We start from the raw sequence: 24,232 nt of genomic DNA, 5'->3' as shown, positions 1-24,232 counted from the left end.
CAATGGAATAGAGATGCATGTTACCTTTCATATGTTTCACCTCCAACACAGTAACATATGCGTGTAGTACTTTGTTCATGTACTTTGGCTTCAGTGACTGCTTGGCAAATGAAGTTCAAAACCAGAGTATTCTTTGGTACTGAACGAGTATTTTATTTCTACATATTCTGTCGATTTTAGAGACACAGCGTGGAAACAGGCCCTTCGGCCCACCAAGTCCGCGTCGACCAGTAACACTATCGTGCTTAGTGACTCAGGACAATTTACAATTTTTACCGAAGCCAATTAACCTACAAACCTGTACGTCTTTGGTGGGAGGAAACATACGTGGTCATGGGGGAGAATGTACAAACTCCGTACAGACAGCACCCGAGGTCAGGATCGAACCCGGGTCTCTGGAGCTGTAAGGTAGCAACTCTCCCGCTGTGCCTGTGCTATATGCTACTGTATTTGAGGGAGGGGGGGGGGGGGGGGGGGGGGGGGGGGGGGGGGGGTATCTTTCTTCTTTTTCTTCTCTTCTTTCCTTTTTACTTCTTTTCCAGATTCATGTATCAATTTATAAAATGTTAAAAATGAAGCTGTACGGAAGTTGTCTAATTGTTATGCCGATTGCTTTATTCTTGTACAATTGCTTCTAATAAAATAAACATTAAAAAAAAAAGAATTTAAACTGGGAACTCCATCGCAAATATATTCTGTCCAGCATCCCTCTGTGTTACTGAAACGTGAAATGTTGGGCAACAACATGACAAAGTAATACCACGTGGATTAGGTCAAGATATCCCTCTGCAAAGTATCCATGTGTTTGATGGTTCTTTCACCAGAATGGTTGGCAATACATATTTGGGGGCTACAAAGCTGAGGAACACCAGTTACAGAGAGGAGAAGATTAATTACCACCAGGAGGAGATTAGTGCCAAAAAGGAGGAGGATCGGTTACCAACAGGAAGAGATTAGTTGCAAACAAGAGGGAGATTGGTTACAACATAGGAGGGGAATATGCTTCAGCCCCAGTGAATTAGGATTGTAAACACATATTGAGCTGTAAAATCAAAGGCAAGTGATTGGTTTCATGTTCTTGAATTATAAAGTGGGAATCATTTAAAACAATATTTTATTAATTTAGTAATTTCTATGGTTTTTCTCTGAGATCTTCGGTTTCCCCCCACACTCCAAAGACGTACAGGTATTTAGGTCAATTGGCTTGGTAAATGTTAAAAACAATGTCCCTTGATGTGCGGAGATCGCTGGTCGGCGCGGACCCAATGGGCCTATTTCCCCGCTGTATTTCAAAACTAAACTAAAATAACTGCACATGATGAACTGTTATAAGGTTGCATTAGTTGTGAAAATAATTCAGGGAATTATAGGCGAGTAAAATCTGCAGCAATCACATCGTGAGTGTTTGTACCGTGAGGAACATCTGTCCTGCGGTGTGTGAGGTGTGGACAATGCGGTGAATGGGGAAAGAAGTTTTGCAGCGGTAGAGTTGCTGTTTTACAGTGCCAGAGACACGGGGTTGATCATGAATACTGTCTGTACGGAGTTTGTTTGTTCTCCCTGTAACCTGCGTGGGTTTCTCCGGGAGCTCCCAATCCAGTTTCCTCCTACACTCCAAAGACGTACAGGTTTGTCAGTTAATTGGCTTGGTAAAATTGTAAATTGTCCCTATTGTGTGTAGGATAGTGTTAGTGTGCGGGCATCGTTGGTCAGTGCGGACTTGGTGGGCCGAATAGTCTGTTTCCGCGCTGTATTGCTAAACTAAACTAAACTAAACTCATCAACAAAAAAAATTATATCTGCCTACATATTCTCTAATGATGTGATTTTGCTAAAACATGTTTACATTTCTACATGTAATCTCTGCGACACAATATCTGGACTACAGAAAATTTCTCGCAAGAAAACTCATTCACTGGAATTTACCAGGATTAAATACTAACTTGCTTTTTTATTTAAATCAAAAAAAAAAGTTAAATTCACTGTCTTCAGAACATTTGTTAAGCATTATTTTCTTTTGTCTCTTTTGTCCAAACCTATTCTCCTGCTTGTCTTACTTTGTAAAACATTCCTAAAGTGTTAAAAGGGAAACGTTTATACACAACTAATCATTAGTTTTTTACTGATCTATTGAGGCTTTATATTCAATCAGACAAGTTCAACATGTTGTTAATTGAAAAGGAATTTGATACCTAGAGTAAAGAAGTCATTGCAGTTTTCATAACACATCTGGAGTTTGATATTGGTTATTACCACAGGTAGTAACTCCAACGCCAAAATCAATGGAAACCGAACTGTCGATGCATTTTCAAAATAATGGGACTAGGGAGTGTACTTGTATGCAATCAATGCCTTTTTTTATTCTGTAAATGGCGTGGAACAATACTAATAATACAAGGAATATAAATGTTGTAGGATCTGTACAATTACATTTTGAAAATAAGCGTCAAGTTTGTTCGTTAAACCTCAGGAACTTCCTTCCTGAACATTATGTGTTTCTATCTATCTTGCCCCATCTGTTTCCCATTGATTAATATATTGCATCAGTTTGCATGTTAGCTATGATCATGTCAGTGCTTACCAAATGTATTTATTTACAAAGGTCTTGAGAGTGACACAAACCATTTAATTGCTTCAATTGAATGCAATGCCATTTTGATGAAGATTATATGATTGATTTATTTCTTAAGGATTACATTGCATGTGTGAGGAAGTGCGATGCCTGCTGTGAATTATCTTGTACATTACATCTGGATGCCTGCGAGATGTATGAGTTAATTACACATAATTGCAAATTTCCCAATTTGTGGCTTGTGGAAAGGCAAATCTTTCAAGGCCATGTTCTCCAATATCTGGAAACTAATACCATGTGGTCATGAACGCTATTAAGACTACAAAGTGTAAGAGCTAATCTCTTTCGGATAAGACATTAACCCAAGTTCCGATTACCATCTCAAATGGTCAAGATGTGAAAAGAAAACTCCAAGGCATAATTTGTTGAAGAGCAGGGGAATTCTCTTGAAATTTTTGTCCAACTGCTTATTCTCAACCATGGTCATTCAATTTCATCGCTTGTTCATCAAAGTTTGACCAGCTTTGCTGTGCATAAATCGGCTATCATCTTTACCAATAAAATAGGAGTCATCACCCTTCAGAAATAATTTATTGGCTTCAAAGTGTGCTGAGTCAAGAGTCAAGAGTGTATTATTATAATGTCCCAGACAGAACAAATGCTTCCTTGCAGCAGCATGACAGAATGTAAACAACTACTCTGTATACAATAAAATAAATTGTTAAAAGTTCAATATATATATATATATACACACACACACACACACACACACACACACACACACACACACACACACACACACACACACACACACACACACACACACACACACACACACATATATACATATATATATATATATATAAAAACAAACAATAATAGTGTAAAAAGACAAAGCCAATGCCCGCCAAATTTATGGAGTTCAGATTTTAAGGGGCTGTCCCACTACAGTGACGTAATCTGCGAATTCAGAAGAGTGGCTTCGACCTTCAAGCTCAAAAATATATACATTTCTCATCATGCTAGAAAAAACGCCCCGACCTACTTGATACCACGAGTACCTACGACTAGCATCACGGCCTGCTATGTCCTACCTACGACCTCCTACGATCTCGCGACGACCAAGCTGCGAGTACGAGTCAAGGGCAAACTCAGCAGAGGTCGTGAATTAGGTTGTGAAAGTGGGACAGGCCCTTAAGACTTTTCTAGTAGACTTCAAAAATGGTTTTGGTTTACTGAGGTTAATTTAAACATAGAATTGCTTTGTAGCACACTTTGCTTCTGTTGTTATCCTACCTAACATGCTGCACACATCGACTTTGTATAAACAGTACAGCCACTGTAAAAATTAAATCCCCTGGTTAGTTAGTCTACATGATAAAGAAGCAAATCATTTAGCCCAATCCACCCCAGCTGGTATCTTCCATTAGGGTCATATTCCTAATCCCATGTGCCCCAACTCTCACACCCCCTTTTCTTCTTTCCTTCATCAATCATTCCAAATTATTTTTAAATATTGATTTGATCTCTGCATCAATCATATGTTCCAGTAGTGTATTCTACAGTCACACAAACTCCGGTGTCAAAAAATAATGATCCCCCAGTCTTGGTCCAAACCTGTTGCTATTATCATCACTGTCCTCTTATTCAAAACTTCACTCTCAGTGGAAGGTGCCTGCTTTGTATATAATGTTGCGTTATTTTGAACGGTTAAGAACCCCAGCTTCCTTCCATTTAACAGAAAGTCATTACTTCAATCTTTTTATTGCATTGCTCAGAAAGTAGAAATCTCAACAAATTAGATTAGGTTAGATTAGAGATACAGCATGGAAACAGGCCCTTTGGCCCACCAGCTCTGCGCCGCACATTAACACTATCACCACACACACTAGGGACAATTTACAATTATACCAAGCCAATGAACCTACAAACCTTTGGAGCGTGGGAATTAACCGGAGATCCTGGAGAAAACCCACGCAGGTCATGGGGAGAACATACAAACTACATATAGGCACCCTGTAGTCGGGGTCAACACTGCTTTATAATAGTTTCATAATATTTCATTTCTTTCCAGTATTCATTCAAAAGCAACAGTTCAAAATTAAGCCATTGATCAGAGTGAAGGCTGGAAAGGGGTGAGATTATACAGTTAGGAGTTTCAAGGCCTGTGGAGGCAACACCCTCCGAGATCGAAAATGGCAGAGATACAAGTGTGTCCAAGGTCGTTCTATGATGGTGTCTTTAAGCCGTTTGTCTTATCTGGAATGGTAAGCAAGGCCCTGAAGAGCAAAACATTATTCACCTACCACCATCCCTGGCAGAGTGCTCCAGTCACCCACCAATTGCCACACACATCTCCATTAAACTTTCCACTCCCACTTAAAAAACGATGCCACTTTTGACGTTGCCCTGGGTTCTGACTGTTTACCCTATCTATTTCTCTCATAATTTTAATATGTTTGAACTTTTAACTTTGGGGGTCACACAGTGGCGCAGCAGTAGAGTTGCTGCCTTACAACGCCAGAGACCCGGGTTCGATCCTGACTACGGGTGCTATTTGTATGGAGTTTGTACCTTCGCCCTGTGATCGCGTGGGTTTCTCCGGGTGCTCCGGACTCATCACACATTCCAAACACGTGCAGGTTTGTGGGTTAATTGGCTTCTGTAAATTGCCCCCAGTGTGTAGGATAAGAAACTGGGATAACTAGTGTACGGGTGATCACAGCTTGGCGCGGACTCAGTTCGTCGAAGGGCCTGTTTCCAAGCTGTATCTCTAAATTAAACTAAACATCTCTCAGAACTTCCCCCAGCCTCTGACACTCCAGAGAAAACAATCCAAGTTTGATTGAAGCAGGCCATGCATTGTCTTCTGTAGGATAAACAAATTGACTCTATCCATGGATCCCTCTTCATAAAATAACTTACACTATATCTGATACAATGCAGTCAAATATTCCAATTAGATTACTGCCAGTGCTTTTTTTGTGTGATGTCATGTGGCAGTACAGCACACCAACACCTCTAAAGAGTTGAAGATTTTCACATTTTATGAATTTTAATTTTTATTGCCTTCAATGTTATTAGTTTGTCAAATTATGAGCTGATTGGTCACAAAACCAAATCAGAAGAGGTGGGTATATTAATGCAAAAAAGATTGCAGCTTAATTTTTAGTTGACATGCGTACCAACACCTTCTTGTTCACAAAAGATCACTGGTCACCACATGACAACATTAGCCCTGACCAAGGGAATTTTTACATCAGCCTTGTTGTTTCTTAATTAGTTTGCACACCGGTTATATAAAAAAAGAGAGAAATCTCCCTATTGTCACGGTTACTTTCCTAATAAATAACCTGTTCTACAAGGCATATTAACATCTTTACCAAGATAATTAAGGAAATACATTGTGGATTAAATAAGTATCGGTCAATCATACCAGACACATCTAAAGGCTTTCCAATGAGACACAATACGTGTCTAAAACTGCAAATTTGTTCTACTATTTTACACAAAAATGGCGTGGCTCATATTGAGATGAATTATATTTCGGACATTTGCAGACATTCTAGCCGATTGAGGAATGTTAAAGGGTCATTAGTATTGCTATGTTAAAACTCATGCCAATGGAATTACATTCTCAGGAAGAGCCCATTTCAAAGCTGCGTATTCACATCATTTCATTGATGGACTGATGCTCGTGAAGAAAGGCAGGCTTCTCCTCTGATTTTCACAAGGACTAATAGACTAAGACATGCCTTACAAATGCACCAGTGCAACATTATTATATCTGTGGTTAACCATCCTGAAGCATACCAATAGAATCATTATGGATTGTGGATTTACATTAGTCGTCATTTACTCCAAGGTTAAAAGGCTGTGGGTAAAGTGCCAGGGAATAAGATTAACTGATCAGCTTTATCCCGCAGTTGGAACAGGACTGATGGGTTCACTGAATTCCCTGCGTGTGTGATAATTCCTTTGTATAAATACGAGGCACACTCAAGATCTAGAAGATGTATATTTTTCACAAAGTGTGTTATTTTACACCTGTTCATTTATTTTGTTTACTTCAGTAAAATAACATGCTTCTTTTAAAATGTTGCATTAATAGATTCAAAACTGTTAAAACATGAAGACTGAAGGAAAATTCTGGTCATTCAATGACCACGAAGAGTTTTTATATCATCACAAGAACTATTTGCACAACTGTGAACTCTACCGTCTAGAAAGAGTGCTGCAACAGGTTCACATTCAAAGGTTGCAAATGTCAAAGGTATTTTATTGTCACGTGTACCAATTAAGGTACAGTGATATTCCAATTACCATACAGCCATACTAAAAAAAAATGCACCAAGACTCACAACTATATAAAAGTTAACATAAACATCCACCACAGTGGATTCTCCACATTCCTCACTGTGATAGAAGGCAATAAAGTCTAATCTTCTTCCCTGTTTATTCTCCCGTGGTCGGGGCAGTTGAACCATCCCCTGTTGTGGCGATCAAAGCTCTCGCGTTGGATCGGTTGAAGCTCCCGTGTCGGGGCAGTCGAAGCACCTGCGGCTCGGAGCTCCCGAAGTCGGTCTCTGACCAGGGACCGCGAGCTCCACAGTTAAAGTCCGCAGGCTCCCGCGGTTGGGGCTCCGAGGTTGATCCCTAGCAAAGGCCGCCAACTCCTTAATGTTAGGCCGCAGTGCGGGCGGAGATACGATATGGAAAAACATTCTATCTCCGTTGAAGTAAGAGATTAAAAAAGGTTTCCCCCAACCTCCTCCTACCCCCCACATAAGACAAACAAAAGGACACTAAAACATACATTTAACACATACTAAACAAAACAACCAAGGAGAAAAAGACAGACAGACTGTTGGCGAGGCAGCCATTGCTGGCGCCACCCAGTCTGACACTATCCTAAGTTGGAAATTTGTCATTACTCCACCATTCCTGCAACTAGGTGTACCTTCATTGAGGAAATTCCAGCACTTCGAATCACACAGAAGATCGATCAGAAAACCTTTTACAAAGTATAAGCAATAAATACTGACTGTGATCTTTAATGGAGCTGGGAGAGATGCTGTCTCACAGTGTCAGAGACCCAGGTTCATTCCTGACATTGGCTGCTGTCTGTGTGGAGTTTGTACAGTGTCCCTTTGACCACGTGGCTTTCCTTCAGGTGCCCTGGTTTTTTCCCACATCACAAAGACATGCAGGTTTGCAGGTTGATTAGTCTCTGTAAATTGCCCCGGGTGTGTAAGGAGTGGATGAGAAAGTGGGATAACAGAACTGAAATAGTTCCCATTCATCAAAAGGCCTGTTTCCATGCTCTCCCTTCAAACTGAACTTGACAGTGATGTCTGCATCTTATGCATAAAACAAGAACTTAATCTGTGGTGCATTTGAAGTCACAGCCACAACTTCCTCAACATATTCTCGTCATTTTAGTTAACGTAGTCTGATTAAAGACACAGCATACTAAATAATGCAATTATATTAATCATTTGAATGACACCAAAGGAGCTTCCTTAGGCAACGTTAAAAAAGAGTGAAAATCATTTTAGTAAACTTGAATGTGCACACAACTTAATGCAAATTATAGAAAATCTCATGAACAATTTAAATCCCATTATTTGATGTGGTTCTACTCACTATAGTGTCTAAATCTTTTGATGGTTGGTTGCTTCTGCATATATAACTTCCCCACTTTAATTGCATTATTAACTTAATTCTTTGCAGACATCTGTTGGTTTAAACTGAAGTTTAAAATTAACCACAGACTTGTCCAGATTTGATGCAAGTAGTTTGAATGTTTTATACACCTTTCGCTGATGTTCACTGCATTCGATCCATGCATTTTTGAAGCATTATTACACCAGTTACTGATTTTTTGGCCACAACTGGAATAGCAAAACAGCAATAGTATTGGGATTTCACAATGATTGCATGACGAAGAAAACTATTGTTCCAATATTATTCTTTTATGCAACCGTGCATTTGAAAGTGTGGAATGACAGTACACAAATAGGTCTCACTAATTCTTAGACGAGCTACAATCTGATGCTTCTGCTTATGACTTGTACATGTTGTGATCATGAACAGAAGAAGGCAGCATCTATCATCACGGTTCTCCACCATCTGGAGTAAGTCTAATGTTTGTTGCCATTGTCAAACCCTAAGACAGGCTAGATGGCCTCTTCATGGCTGTATCACAAACAGCTACATTTCCAGGTTCTTGAACTCAAAACCCTAAACAGGCTTCAGGAAGATTGTTCCCGATGTTTCCAGAACAAGGGGTCACAGTTTACGTACGGGAAATCTTTTAGGACCTGGCATACATTTTTCACTGGGCAATCTGTGAATCTCTGCCACAGAAGGTAGTTGAGCTGGCTATATTTAAAGGGAGTTAGATGTGGCCCTTGTGGCTAAAGGGATCAGGGGGTATGGAGAGAAGGCAGGAACAGGATACTGAGTTGGGATCAGCCATGATCATATTGAATGGCGGTGCAGGCTCGAAGGGCCGAATGGCCTATTTTTGCACCTATTTTCTATGTTTCTATGTTTTTTGTCAGCTGCACATGGACACCTCTTGAAAATTGGTTTCTAATTATCTTTCTGATGCCTTGTTTTTGAACAATCTTTTTATTTTCGTTGTCTTGTCTCGTTTATATGTGGTTGTTGTTTGAGTCCATGTGCCTGTGATACTGCTGTAAACAAGAATTTCACCTTACCTAAACCTCCGTACTAATGTCATTTGTACACTGTATCCTCGCCATTCCTCTAACTTTCTTTTCACTTGTACGTATTTCTGGCATAACTGGGCAATGATCTCTGAGCTGCAATAACGTGTATAGACAGTTAGAGTAGGCTGTGAGGTTGTGGAATAGAAATATATATTTTTTGACCTGCTTGTGTTTTGTCTGCACACACTGAAAATTGACTTCTCTGGGTGTTAGAAATCTGGAGGAAGCAGATATTCTATAAAAGTTGCAAACCACAATGGCCCTTTTGATGGGATATCCTGCTTTAGTAAGAGAGAACAAAAGAGCTGGAGCAACTCAGCGGGTCAGGCGATATCTCTGGAGAAAAGGAATAGGTGACATTTCGGGTCGAGACCCTTCATCAGACTGAGAGTTGGGGGGAGGGATATTAGAGGTATGAAAAGGCTCAGAACAAATCAGATGACTCTGGAAAGGTGGAACCCACAATGGTCCATTGTTGACCATGGAAAAGATGATGATAAAGGGATATATGGATGCAAACAGTGGAACTGGCAGGCTGACTGGTGGGTGGGAGGGACGGATAGAGAGAGAGGATACATGGGTTACTTGAAATTGACCAAATCAACATTCATACCACTGGGTTGTAAGGTGCCCAAGTGAAATATGAATATAAGGTGCTGTTCCTCCAATTTGAATGTGGCCTCACTCTGACTATGGAGGAGGCCCAGGGCAGCAACGTCAGTATTGAGAATGGGATGGGGAATTAAAATGTTTGGCAACCGGGAGATGGCATAGTCCAAGGCAGACTGAACGAAGATGTTCAGCTGCTTGCGTGCCCATTTACTGGTGCTTCCTGTCACAGTCATGTGAAATTGGCAGTGGTTACTCCAGAGTTGGGTCCTTACCTGCCTCCAGGATCCAGCAACATGCCACAGCCTTCCAGACATCGCTTCATACGTACAGTACCCTGTGAATCATACGGCCAATACAGTGCCAGGCCTTCACACACTCAGGCTGCATTCCAGAGCATTTAGCACAAGCTGCTTGGGAGTTTTTGCAAAGCAGATGTCCCCAAGAGTGGCACTTGCGCCAGGGTGCAAACGACATTCTGGTAATATCTTGCCAGCTGCATCTCTGCATCGACTGAACTCAGCCTGGTGATACAGTAAAGCCATTGCCTGTGTCAATTAGCGCTGGCAAGCTGACAATTGTGACAGGCCGCAGATGTATCTCCATGTTGCTATGTGAATGTTAATGCTGCCTGATCCTACTTTAAGTGTCCTGGTTAATCATAGCAATCCGCACCACCGGACTCAGGAACAGCTTCTTCACCTCAGGCTTCTGAACGGTCTTTCCATAAGTTAGGGTACTGTCTGATTCACCACTACTGCATAGAGGACATTGGACTTTGTCTGTGGAACTGGTGTGCTACAAAACTGAGAACTATATGCTGCGCTCTTCATCTTCCCCTTTGCTCTATCTATTGTATTTGAATTTGACTTGATTGTATTCTGTATGGTATAACTGATGCATTTGGATAGCGTGCAAAAGCTTTTCACTGTACCACGGTACACGTGACAATAAGAAACATACATCTAAACATAAATCTTCAAGGCACTTATTCAAAAATCAGTTAGTTCATCTGATTTTGATGAGAGTTGGGAGCTTACATGCTGGCCTTGTTTTATTCATTGTCATTGTCCATTCCCAATAGATCAATATGACGATTACCAATATTGATTTTATTTAAGTATCTTGAATGAACGAATCAATGATTCTTTATTATCACACGTGACAAATCAGTGACATTCTTGGTTTTGCGTACCACACACAAAGTGACCAAAGAGTTGCCATGTGCAGGGCGCCAATCTTGATCTATTTACTTCCATTGTGTTCCTTCCACTACACTTATCGGTGCTAATTTAACCCTTGGGTAAAGCGTGTCCACAGTAACACCGAGCCAAATGGAATGGCTGGCTAGATGCCATTGACTACTCTGTCTGCTGCACATTTCCGCGCATGTTTGGCCAAGTGTGGAAGCTGGATTTGATCTTGAGCTCAGATGCTGTTACAGCCACAACGACCCCAATTGTTTGAATAAGAGCCACAAACCCTTCTGGGAATAGGTGAGTGCAAGCAATTTATTATTTAGTTTAAAATGGTGCTGTTTGAACTGTTTTTAAATATTTTTCAATTGTATGCAAAACAGTTCAAATCACCCCAGCCAAATGCACTGAGTGCCTGCACCAGAAGCTCATACGTTATAGGAGGAGAATTAGGCCATTCAGCCCATCAAGTTTACTCTGCCATTTAATCATAACTGATCTATCTTTCCCTATTAACCCCATTCTCCTGCCTTCTCCCCATAACCCCTGACACCCTTATTAACCAAGAATCTGTCAATCACCACCTTAAAAATATCCATTGATCTGGCCTCCACAGCCGTCTGTGGCAATGAATTCCACAGATTCACTGTAGCAATCCCATGAAGGCAGTTCACCAGCACATCTCAAGGGAAATAAAGGCTGCACGCTCCGATTGCAAGAAATAAATAAATAAATAAAACAATCAAATCTCCAAATCCAGGTTTACACTGAAGGTAGACACAGAATGCTGGAGTAACTCAACAGGTCAGACAGCATCTGCGGAGAAAAGGAATAGGTGACGTTTCAGGTCAGAACTTTTCTTCAGATTCCAAGTCTCCAACTCTTGACTGTTGAAGCTCCAATCATCTTCTTATTTTGTGATTGATCTGGTGATTGGTTCATGATCATAAGGGAAATATGGTAGAGAGAGCTTGTAGGAAGGAACTGCAGATGCTGGTTTAAACCAAATATAGACACAAACTGCTGGAGTAACTCAGCGGGTTAGAGTCTTAAGAAGGGTCTTGATCTGAAATGTCACCCATTGCTTCTCTCCAGGGATGCTGCCTGTCCCGCTGAGTTACTCCAGCATTTAGTGTCTATGTTAGATAGAGCTTTCAATTAGTTATTTGATCCAGTCCACAGCCTCAAGGATGCCTGTGTTACATTAAAGTGCAACTGTTCAGCTGGATGATTTAGAGAGAACACTGTCCTGACGGCACAATGTTTCTGCCTGCCTGCTCCAGCTGCAGATGTTTGAACAACTGGAACCATTGATGTGGAGAATCATACTACAGGTTGGAACATGGACCAGGAAGTGTGCAGGCATCTCAGGCATTGCTGAAGGCCTTTGAACTGTTTTTTGTATACAATACAATACAAATTTATTATCATTTGAGCCCCAGTGAGACTCAAACGAAATGTTGTTTCCACAGCCATACAAACAAAGACACTGTCTTACAGACATACACATAATTAAATTCACACAAACATCCATCACAGTGAAGCCACTGTGATGGAAGGCAAGTCTTTTCTCTCCCCTGTTCTCCGTGTCTCTCCCGATGTCCAAGCCCCAGGCGGGTGATGATAAGTCCCACGGCCATTTTAGGCCGTGCCGGGCGATTTACGGCCCCGCTCCCGGTCTGAAAGTCCAAGGTTGGAACCCCCACGGGCGATGGTGAGTCCCACGGCCATGAAGCCGCGCCGGGTGATGTACTGTCCCGGTCCGGGTTGTTCCAACCCCGCGACACGGGCTGGAGAAGCGTTGCGGGAGCTCCGGGAAGCGGTCTCTCCCCCCGGACCCGCGAGCTCCCGTTGTCCCACTCGGCTGCGTTGCTGGAGCCTCCGAGCCCCAGGAGTCGAGTCGAGCAGCGAGTCACCACCGCTCCCCACTCTCCAGGGGCCAGCCCCACTGAGTCCGCAGCTCCGCAGCTCCGCAGTCTCCCGAGCCCCCGGGTCGTTCAGGCTGGAGGCCGCTCCACGGTGCTAGGCCCCAACGACAGCCGAGACCCGACAGGGAAAAAGTCGGGTCTCCCGGACAGGGAAGAGATTTAAAACAGTTTCCCCCTCCCCCCCCCGCCGCCCCCACATTTACACACATTTAAAAATACTATTAAAAAACACCAAACACTACATTTAACTAGGACAAAAAATAAAAAAAAAGACAGACAGGCTGTAGGGGCCGCTGCAACGGGTGAGTCGCGCCGCCAACTTGTTTGGTATGGAACCAAACAAACTTTGTTCAGCAGATCAGAAAAGCAAGACCATCATCATTCACGGAACTATGATGTGCTGAACTTGGATCAACAGGTACACAGGAGGGAGGTCCTGAAGCCACTGCAGGAACCACTCATGCAGCACGACAGACTGACAGAGGAGAACGTCCAAACAACATACAGACAGTCCCCGTAGTCAGGAATGAACTCGGGTCTCTAGCACCGTAAAGCAGCAACTCTACCGTTGCGCCCCTGCGCCTCTTCTTTTTGATTCCCCCAGCCTTGGTAAAACACTCTGTGCGTTCATCCTCTCTATTCCCCTTGATTTTCTACACCTCTTTAAGATCACCTCAGCCTCCTGCACTCCAAGGAATAAAGTCCTAGCCTGCCCAAAACTTTCCGTAAAGCTCAGGCCCTCAAGTCCTGGCAACATCCTTGTAAATCTTCTCTATACTCTTTCCACCTGTAATACCACAACAGAGAAGTGTTGTATGAAGCATATGTCAACAGAGACAGACTCAAGGCCATTGAAGTGAAGGTTTTGAGAATTAATGTGATCCTGACTTTTTTGTTAAAGAGAGCGAATCATAGTCCTAGGTTTTATTGGTAAACTGGGAGGCTATAAAACACACTGGGATGATAGAAGTGATGGAGGGTGGGGGGGAGTAGGAAGAACTGCAGATGTTGCTTTACACTGAAGATAGACACAAGATGCTGGAGTAATTCAGCGGGATTGGCAGCATCTCTGGATAGAGGAATGGGTGACGTTTCGGGTTGAGACCCTTCTTCAGACTCTTCTTCTTTAGAAGGGTTTCGAACCAAAACGTCACCCATTCCTTCTATCCAGAGATGCTGCTTGTCCTGCTGAGTTGTTCCAGCACTTTGTGTCTATCTTCGAAGGGTGGAGAGTATGTGGGATAGGGAGGAAGTCCAGTTATCTAACAATGTAGGGATCAGGGTCTGTAGAGGAGAGGGGCTTTTGCACTGCTAAAGTGAGAAACCAACGGCAGGAGGGTCGTTAGGGTAACGAAACTCCTCTAATGCTCCGGGAAATAACTTCATCCTATGTGTCTCTGATGCAGAGGTAGTTGGAGTCACTGGGCTGCTCCATGACAAGAAGTGCCCAGTTAAGATGCATGAGGAAATTGCTATAATTATCTCACATCAACAAAAAGTTGTAAAATCCTGGAAAATAAAATATTAAGCAATTGGATAAAGGAGATGTGTGGGGCAATTTAATTTTTACACATTGGTGTCTGGAATATGTTGCTTGGGGAAGCTATGATAGTGGTGTTTAAGGCTCTTTTATAGGCATGCAGATATGCAGGGAATGGAGGGATACGGATCATGTACTGGCAGATGTGATTAGTAGAGTCATGTTGACATTATGGGCCGAAGGGTCTATTCCTGTGCGGTATTATTCAATGTTTTGTTCTAATCTCCGGGGAGCTGCAATACAAGAAGCAAAAGTGGAGATAGACATAATTGTTTATTTTTAAAAAGAAACATTATTTGTAATAACTCTATGCATGCCACATGCTGCAGTCAATAGTTCGTAGATGCAAATGTCAATGCCGGAGTCTTTAGCAATGTTGGCATAGATGCGAAACATAAGGAGCTATTTACCGCCTTTAAAATGGGTGGGGTGGTCCTACATTTAGAGGGCTTAGTGCCGTATAAAAGCAGCACTAATGGGAAATGATTAATTTGTGTTGCTATCATTCAATTGATCATTTTTGGGGAAAGGAAATGAAAGTCCAATATACAACTGTGCATTTTGGCAACTGATGTATGGGGTTGTGACAGGAAAGCCCCGAATGCTTTTCAGAGATGGATGTGATGACATCAAGTTTCATATCAGGATATTACACAGTAACAAGCCAGATAGAAATGATGGATTGTGACTACAGGCTGGCGAATGATAATGTTAATGATAATAAGTTTCTCATTGAGTTACCATCAATAAAACATATTTAAGTGAACAGATGGTTGCTTACAGAAAAAACATTGTAGTTTAGTTTAGAGACATAGCATGGATACAGGCAGTCCAACCCACAGAGTCCACATTGACCACATTCACACTAGTTCTATGTTATCTCATTTTCTCATCCACCCTCGACACATGGGGCAATTTACAGAGGCCAATTAACCTACAAACCTGGATGTCTTTGGAATGTGGGAGGAATACTAAGCCCAAGCAGTCACAGTGAAATCGTGCAAACTCCACATAGAGAGCACTCGAGGAGAGGATCAAACCTCGATCTCTGGGGGTGTGAGAGCAGCTCCTCCAGCTGTGCCACTGTGCCACACAATCTTTTCGATAACATCCTCAGTGCTCAGTGCTTCCAATAGTCTGAAGGATGTCTATTAGCTTTTTAGTTTGGTTTAGATTTGTTTAGATATACAGCATGGAAACAGGCCCTTCAGGCCATCGAGTCCATGCCGACCAGCGATCCCCGCACACCAACACTATCCTACACACACTTGGGCTCATTTACAATTTTACCCAGGTCAATTAACCTACAAACCTGAATATCTTTGGACCGTGGAAGGAAAACTGAGCACTTGGGGAAAACCCACGCAGCCATGGGGAGAACGTACAAACTCCGTACAGACAAGCAGGATCAAACCTGGGTCTCTGGTGCTGAAAAGCAGCAACTCTACCACTGCGCTACCGTGCCACCCTAAGCTAGTTCCAATATGTTGCAGGAAACTGAAGGAGGAAATGAAAGTGAATACTTAAGGGCCTGTCCCACTTGGGCGACCTAATTCGCCAGTTCTGGCGAGTTTGCACTCATACTCGCAGCATGGTTGACACGAGGTCATAGGAGGTCTTCGTAACTCTCATTCATGCTGAAGAGTGGTCTCCGCATACTCGAGGCCTCAGCTAGGTCGCGGCGTTATTTTCAATATATTAAATAAAGGTCGCCAGGGGAAAAATTGATACTTTTTTTACTCGTAGGTTTAGTCGCAGTAGGTCGTCGTAGGTCGGCATGTTAGTCGTAGGTAATCAAGGGTACTCGAAGTTAGTCGTAGATAGTCTTCATCATAGTCGAAGGGAGGTCGAAGGGGGTCGTCTTCACTCTCCACTAATCGGTGTCCAATTTTCCCGAAGTTAGTCGTAGCTAGTTGAAGCTGGTCTTCAACATAGTCGAAGGAGGTCTTCAACATGTCATTTTTCCAAACTCTTCTAAACTCGCCAATTAGATCGCCCAAGTGGGACAGCCCCTTTATTGAGACAAACTGAGTCTGTCACGTAGAGATAGACACTCAATAAACGTATTGGGGTTTTTTAAACCACTGAGCTGCATCAGCCAGGTTTCATTGCAGCAATATCAAGGGAATAAGTTAAGTATTAGGATAAGAAATAAGTAATTCGGGAGAGAGGGGTGTTTTGATGCGTAAATCTTTGCTGAAGTAACAACAGCCTAAGTGGTTAATCAGCTTTACCATTAAAGCATTCATCAATATTTCAGATGAAGAGCAAGTGAAAGCTCCATGTGACAGGTAGACATGCTTCAACTGTAACACCTCATTGCCACAGCTTGTTGAGTGCTCCTGACTTTTAAAGCCGTATAATGGGATAAAAGTAATTAGCTAAGGCTTTGAAGTGTTGTAGTATAGACTTTAGCACTTTAGTTGCTCTGTGATTGACAGTACATCCTATCTTTTAATGTTGCTGTGTTTACGATACAATACGATACGATAGAACTTTATTTTTTCCAGGAGGGAAATTGATCTGCCAACAGTCATAAAACACAAGGTACATCAAACATGAAATTACAGTGACGAGTGGAAAGGATTGGGGATGTGCAAATGTGATGGGGGGGGGGGGGGTAGTCAGTCTACCGCACGACAGAAGGGGGAGGAGTTGTACAGTTTGATAGCCACAAGGAAAAAGGATCTCCTGTGGCGTTCTGCACTGCATCTTGGTGGAACCAGCCTGTTGCTGAAGGCGCTCCTCAGGAAGCCGTCATTCATGTCCCTCACCACCAGGGGCGCTGCACGATTGGCAGCCCCGTCAACAGTCTGTCCGTTTTTTCGTACTTTTTTTTTCTTTTTAGTGCGTTTTAAAAGTCTGTGTAAATGTTCTCAGGTTTCTTTAATGAGGGGGGAGGGGGAGGGGATCAGGGGAACTTTTTTTTTAGTTTCTTACCTTGCCGGAGATGCGATTGTTTTCCGGGTCGCATCTCTGGTCGCTCTGCGGCCTATCATCGATGGGGCTGGAGGCCTCCTTGAGCCCCCACCGTGGGGCGTGGACTTAACTTCGGAGTCGATCCCTTGCCTGGGATCGCTCCAATCGTGGCCTGCGCAGTCTCGGGAGAGGCTAGTCGGGAAGCTCCAATGACGCAGAGGTTCGACCCGCCCCGACGTGGGGTTCGATTGTATGGCGTGGGGGAGGACCCCCACCCCCCACCCCCCCCCCCCCCCCCCGATGCAGGAGCTAATCACCCCGATGCGGAGAGCCGAAACCCCGCCGGCCACGGGAGTCAAGATCGTCCTATCAACAGAGGGCTCGAGGCCCCTGACCGCGGGGAGAACAAGGAAGGGACGAGATTGAACTTTTTTTCGCCTTCCATCACAGTGATGAATGTGTAGGTCAGTGTGGTGGATGTTTATGTTAAAATGTATTTGGTGTGTTTTGTTGCTTTTTATTTGTATGACTGACTTGGCAAATGAAATTCCTCGTATAATAAAGTATTATTGTGATTGATTGTATAATTTCAATGTGCAGAAAGGATGCTTCCAAATAAGGTTAACTTCTGCATAATTCTGCCTACTTATCTATCCACTTATGCACCGTGAACATAAGAATCATGACGTATGAAAATGTTCAAAAAAATGTCCTGTTTCAAACACGGCCATAAAGTAACACAGCACAGAAACAAGCCCGTCGGCCCAACATATCGCTGCTGATCTAGATCCATCCAAGCTAATCCCATTTGCCTGGGGCCAGTCCGTCTAAACCTTTCCTTTCCATGTATCTGTCTAAATGTAATTTAAAAGTTGTTGTCCTACTTGCCTCAACTTCTTCCTCTGCAGTTCATTCCGTACACCCACCACCCTCTGTGTGAAGAAGTTGCCCCTCCGGTACCTATTAAATCTTACTATTCTCACCTTAAACCTATGCCCTATAGTTTTTGATTCCCATAATCTGTGGGTCAAAGACTGTGTCTTCTACCTATCTATTCCCCTCATGATTTTATATACCTCTACAATGTTACCCCTCAGCATACAGTTCCTTCCTACCCATTGTCTTGTACGTGTTCAGAGAAAAATATGGCTATGAATGCAGTATACAATAACTTATACATTCAAATCGTTTGCAATAAAGTGCCTTTGGGCCTATGGTTCAGTTTCAATAAATTGGTAGCATTTGTAGGAAATATACTTTACTCCAATCATGATTAATGCTCTTTTAAAGTCTCGGGTGATCAAGAAGTAGACTAGTGTCCCAAAGATTGTTTTGATAAGCAGAGAAATTAGTGAATTACATTGCTGAATATCTTTCATATTGTCTCCAACTATGTTGGAGATTGGCTTTGATATATTGAGCATAATGCTTAGATTCATCTGTCTCTACAGCCTCTGAACGAATCTTTATTTTATTTGCATTTAGCGTATACACAAACCACTCCATCCTGTGAATTAGAACAGCCAACAACAGTTCTAAATAATCAGTGTGATGGAAATCAATCATGCATGTTTCATCGTGATTTGGGTTGGGGATAAATGGCAACATGTCTATATCATAAGCAAAGACAGGCGTAGAAAGTGCTATTCTGAAGACATAAAGCAGTCCTTTGACAACCGTGCAGAATAAAGTATTTGAGTCACATAATAAATACATTTAGCAGTGTAATTATTAATGAATGTTATTGTTGTAAATAATCATTAATTTAATCACAACCTAACATTTATGTATTCACTAATTAAAACCAATTAATCATGGGCAAGAGCTCTTGAGTCTCAGAGTGTTACGTGTAATCTATAATAGACCTTAACTTGCTGTCAACGGCCTGGCAATGGACACATTGATAATGGACAGACCCACCTTTTGCAGACACTTGGAGTCCACTTGACAGTTAATCCTGATCCATAATGCTGGGGGCATTGTGTAATGCAATGCCACCTCACGTGAAAGCTAGTATGACACACACCCGCAAGTGTGCTAAATAAAAACGACAGCTGATATAACCATATCCACGGGTTTTGACTATCGCCAAAAACATTAAGGACTCTGAACGCTTTTTAATGCCCTGTTATTCGAAATAATGAAAAACTGTGCTAAGATTATAAAATTAATTATTTCTCATTTAAAAATATATAAAATACGAAATACAGACAATAAATGCATGAGCGACTCAGGCAGCATCTCTGTAGAAAATGAATAGGTTGACGGTTCGGATCAGAATCCTTCTGCACACTGAAAATTAGAGAAGGCCAGAACAAATCCGGGCTGGCAACAGAAGACCTCAGAAAGGGTGGAGTCCATAATAGTCCATTGTTGGCTGGGGAAGATGTGCTAATGACAGGAATACAAGGATGTAAACAGTGGAACGATTAGGGGGGGGAGGGTAAGGAATGCAGGAGTTACTTGAAATTAGAGAGATTAATGTTCATTCCGCTGGGTTGGAACCTGTAAAATATGAGGTGCGGTTCCCTCAATTTGAGTGTGGCCTTGGTCTGCCAATGGAGAAAGCCCAAGACAGATGTGGATAGTGTTAGTGTGCCGGGATCGCTGGACGGTGCGGACTTGGTGGACTAAAGGGCACGTTTCCACACTGTCTCTCTAAACTAAACTAAAAGTGAGTGTTATTTAAAAAGGTAAAACTAGTAAATATTGGTATGAAAAGGAATGTGGGTGTTCTTGTTCAAAGATTCCAGTTAGCTTTTCAGAAAGCTAATGATATGTTAGTGGTTATTATGAAGAATGAAAGATAATGAAATCTTGTTTCAATCAAATGAGTGTTTGTTGAGACCACACCTGCAGTAATTTAGATTCCATGCCTGAGAAAGAATATACTTGTCGTGGTGGGGTACAAATATACATTTTTTTGATGGCTTAACAGTTTACTGAAGATGCCTGGATCCTGTTGCCTCTCATTGCAGATTCCAGGCAGAACAAGAGTTTAAGGGAAGTGGTTTATTGGCATGTGTACCGAGGTACAGTGAAAAGTGTTTTGTTGCGTGCTATCCAGTCAGTGGAAAGACAATACATGATTACAATCGATCCATTTACAATGTATAGATACCTGATATTTAAGAATGACATGACATGGTATTCTTTCACGTTATATATCTGCTCAATGGTGATGATCTGGATGTCAATGCTGAGTATGTAGAGTCATACAACAAGGAAACAGGCCCTTTGGCCCAACTTCCCCATGCTGACCAAGATGCCCCAATGAATGAATGAATAAATAATGCTTTATTGTCACAAACACCTAAGTACAGTGAAATATTTTTGTTTTGCATACAATACACAAAGTATGTAAGAAGTCGCCATGTTCTCACGACAACCCCCCCACACCGTGTCCCTCTGTTCTCTCGGCAGCCCCAACCTCCATGCTGGTCCCTCTTTGCTGCATTTGACCCATATCATTCCAAACCTTTCCCTTCCACGTACCTGTCCTGATGGAGGATGGAGGACCATCAATCTTCGATTTAAGTTTGGAACAACACGTTCCTTCAGACATTTGTCAACAAATCACCACTTGGTCCTCAGACAGATGTGTTCTACTACTGCTGCATCTGGCCAAGTGATGTAGTTTAACGCAGTGAAACAAGCCACTCAGTCATGAAGCTCCACTGTTGTTGGTGATGACAGCAACAAGCTTGTGAACAGTACCCAGCCATCACCCGTCCATTATTCAATGGTGTGAACTATCGTTCATCAGAGTAGCGTGGATAGACCAGAGCAAAATCAACAGTGATAGCACATGGCAAGAAGGAAACATTTTTTGAAGGGGAGAAATACCAAAGTTTGCATAACTGTGGCCTTCACGAGTCAACGGCAACTTACAATCTGGGCAACTTTTCTAGTGAAACCATATGTAGAGAAACACAAGTATTTCTAAAAATATGTGTGGCTTGGAAAGAGAAACATTATCCAGTCGTCCAAAATTAGAATAATAATTGTTGAAAAAGCTTTGCTCTAGAAATGGTGCCTTGCCAGGATATGCGTACTTAAATTGGCAATGCATGTTTTACTGTGCCCAGTGAAACCACATGTGCAACTAAGTCCGTCATACATTCTTCATGAGCACAAAGTTTTCTCATCTGCTAACTTTGCCAGTGCTATTAAAATAATTCAAGTTGGCGTTAGACCATGGGTTTTGTTGTAATTGTTTTGTGGTCTGATAAATAGAGGTAACGCTTCACTTAGAGGAAGAAAACGAAAATCAGAAAATCACAGATCAGGTTAAGGCATTGATCAGCTTGGTTGGGTTGGGATTACAAACAGTTGCTTGAGACAACGGGCCACTGAAAAAATATATGACTTTAGAATTTCTGTGGCATGCACCATATTGTCTGAAGAAAATGAGAGAAATCCCTTAATAAGCCAAATACATGCCATTATTTACTAAGCCTCTTCTTACATTCCTTATTGATCTCTAGTTTTATTACATGAGATCCAGATTGGTTTTTAAATGGTGCACAACATTAATTACCGAATTAATTAATTACTGAACATTAATTAGTGAATTATCTAACCCTCAAACCCAGCCTTTCATGCATTAACTGTGACTTCTCCAAATCATGTTTCAAAATATGTGTCACACTTGCCACGCCTCCTCTTGAGACTCTTGCCACACAACTCCCCTGAGCTATTAGGAGTTACACCTGCATTTAATCTGCTCCCCTATATCACTTGGTAGAAATACCTGAGATCGACACCAATTGGGTGTTGACTAATCAGTTCTGTGTCCTGTCGGTTCCAGGTCTGCATCTTTCGGTTGTTCCATTTGTGTATGGATTTTGGGTTTTCTTTAGTACTTCTCAGTGAGCCTGCATTCAAGTCCTTTCCATTTCGGAGCCTTGACAATGTATGAGATTCTGAGATGATAAAGTTTCCTGTTACTAATGACTAATTTCAGATAACCAGTTTGGGAGAGCTAGATTGTGTTGGACTAATCAAGCGTATGCTTTAATACAGCTTCTTTTAGATAAAGAATCAATATTCATTTAAGGTAACTTCAAGGAACTCCGGTTGCTGGTATACTGTATACCAAAGAAAGGCACAAAATGTTGGAGTATCTCAGAGGTTCAGACAGCATCCCTGGAGGGTCCCTGGAGAATGTGGATGGGTGCCGTTTCGGATCAGAACCCTTCTTCGGACTGATTGTAAGGGGAGAAGTATAATATTAACAACAGAATAATTGTTAGTGTGTAGGAAGGAACTGCAAATGCTGGTTTAAACCAAAGATAGACACATAATGCTGGAGTGACTCAGGCAGCATCTTTGGAGGGTCGAGATACTTCTTCATTGTTAATGACTGCCAATCAACATCTCTTCCTCATAATATGGGTGGGCGATTCAAACCTCGGACTATCATTTGTTCAGATTGTCTTTTCCTCTGTCATTTCTCCAAAGCCATATTTTATATGGGTTTTTTTTAATACTAAAGACAAACATTCATCATTCATTCAATCATTCATCGTCCTTTTCAGTTTAGATACAGCGCGGAAACAGGACCTTCAGCCCACCGGGTCTGCACTGACCAGCGATCCTCGAACACTAACACTATCCTACACACATTAGGGACAATTTATATATTATACCATGCCAATTAACCTACAACCCTGTATGTCTTTGGGGTGTGGGAGGAAATCAAAGATTTCAGAGAAAACCCACGCGGTCACAGGGAGAAGTACAAACTCCCTACAGACAGCACCCATAGTCGGGATTGAACCCGGGTGTCTGCCGTTGTATGCACTGTGAAGCAGCAACTCTACCACTGTGCCACCGTGTCGCTGTTCTTCCTCTGCTTTTCTTACTACTCTTAAATTTCTAAAGGAGATACACTGTCTCATCATGCTAAAACAGTAAACACTCTGCCAGTGAAACTTTTTCTCACATCAGTCAGATAGTAGGAGCTTCCTGATGAGATTTCAAGTCTGAAGCTAATGGCATAATGGTGGCAGTACTGCATGTTATTTGTGGATACTGGAAGATTCACATTTGGTAAGATCTGTGGTTTGTTTTATGTAAGTGGCAATGTTATGTGGACAGTCTAGAGTTGCTGTGTGCAAACGACAGAATTTAAGTACACTACCGGCTTTGATTTAATGGAGTTTTGCATTTAGTTTATTGTCACGTGTACCAAGATACAGTGAAAAGCTTTTGTCGGGATTTGTTTTCCACATGAAATGAAGTTTGAGAGGATTTTGGTGATGTGAACCTACCTTGAATAGTTTCATTCATTCGCCTTTACACATTTTGTACTCAAGGCTTTTAAACTGCTGCTACTGAAGAGGAGGAACATGTATGCAGAATGTGACTGTGGTAATCATAGTTGGAAGTGACAACAGAGCTTTATTAAGGACTCTTACAGATATTTCATTCAAGTGGGAATAAATAAGATGAAGTGTTGTTAACAAATGTAGCAATGACTACAATGAATGTTCACAACGGTTTTGGCTGCACACATGATTTGATCGTGGTGTTTCCACATATGTTTCAATAAAGATACAAAATGCTGGAGTAGCTCAGGCAGCATCTCTGGATAGAATGAATGGGTGATGTTTCGAGAACAAGACCCTTCTGAAGGAGGGTCTCAACCCTAAACGTCACCCATTCCTTCTCTCCAGAGATGCTGCCTGTCCCACTGAGTTACTCCAGCATTTTGTGTCCATCTTTGG

At 42.0% G+C, this 24,232-nt stretch overlaps 1 long non-coding RNA gene across 2 annotated transcripts in view; it reads right to left on the bottom strand.

The window, feature by feature from the left end:
- The window catches only part of LOC129708104 (uncharacterized), a 130,338-nt gene that overhangs the window by 63,451 nt on the left and 42,655 nt on the right, over window positions 1-24,232 (bottom strand). Inside the window, exon 3 of one of the 2 annotated variants that reach the window (XR_008725284.1) lies at window positions 22,255-22,426. The exons of the other annotated variant lie outside the window; for it this stretch is intronic. This is a non-coding gene — a long non-coding RNA (uncharacterized LOC129708104). The remainder of the gene's footprint in view (window positions 1-22,254; window positions 22,427-24,232) is intronic. 2 annotated transcript variants of the gene reach the window in all.

The sequence above is a fragment of the Leucoraja erinacea genome, chromosome 23 (genome assembly GCF_028641065.1).
Source record: "Leucoraja erinacea ecotype New England chromosome 23, Leri_hhj_1, whole genome shotgun sequence".
Taxonomy (NCBI): Eukaryota; Metazoa; Chordata; class Chondrichthyes; order Rajiformes; family Rajidae; genus Leucoraja; species Leucoraja erinaceus.
This window is presented reverse-complemented; position numbering and strand designations above follow the sequence as displayed.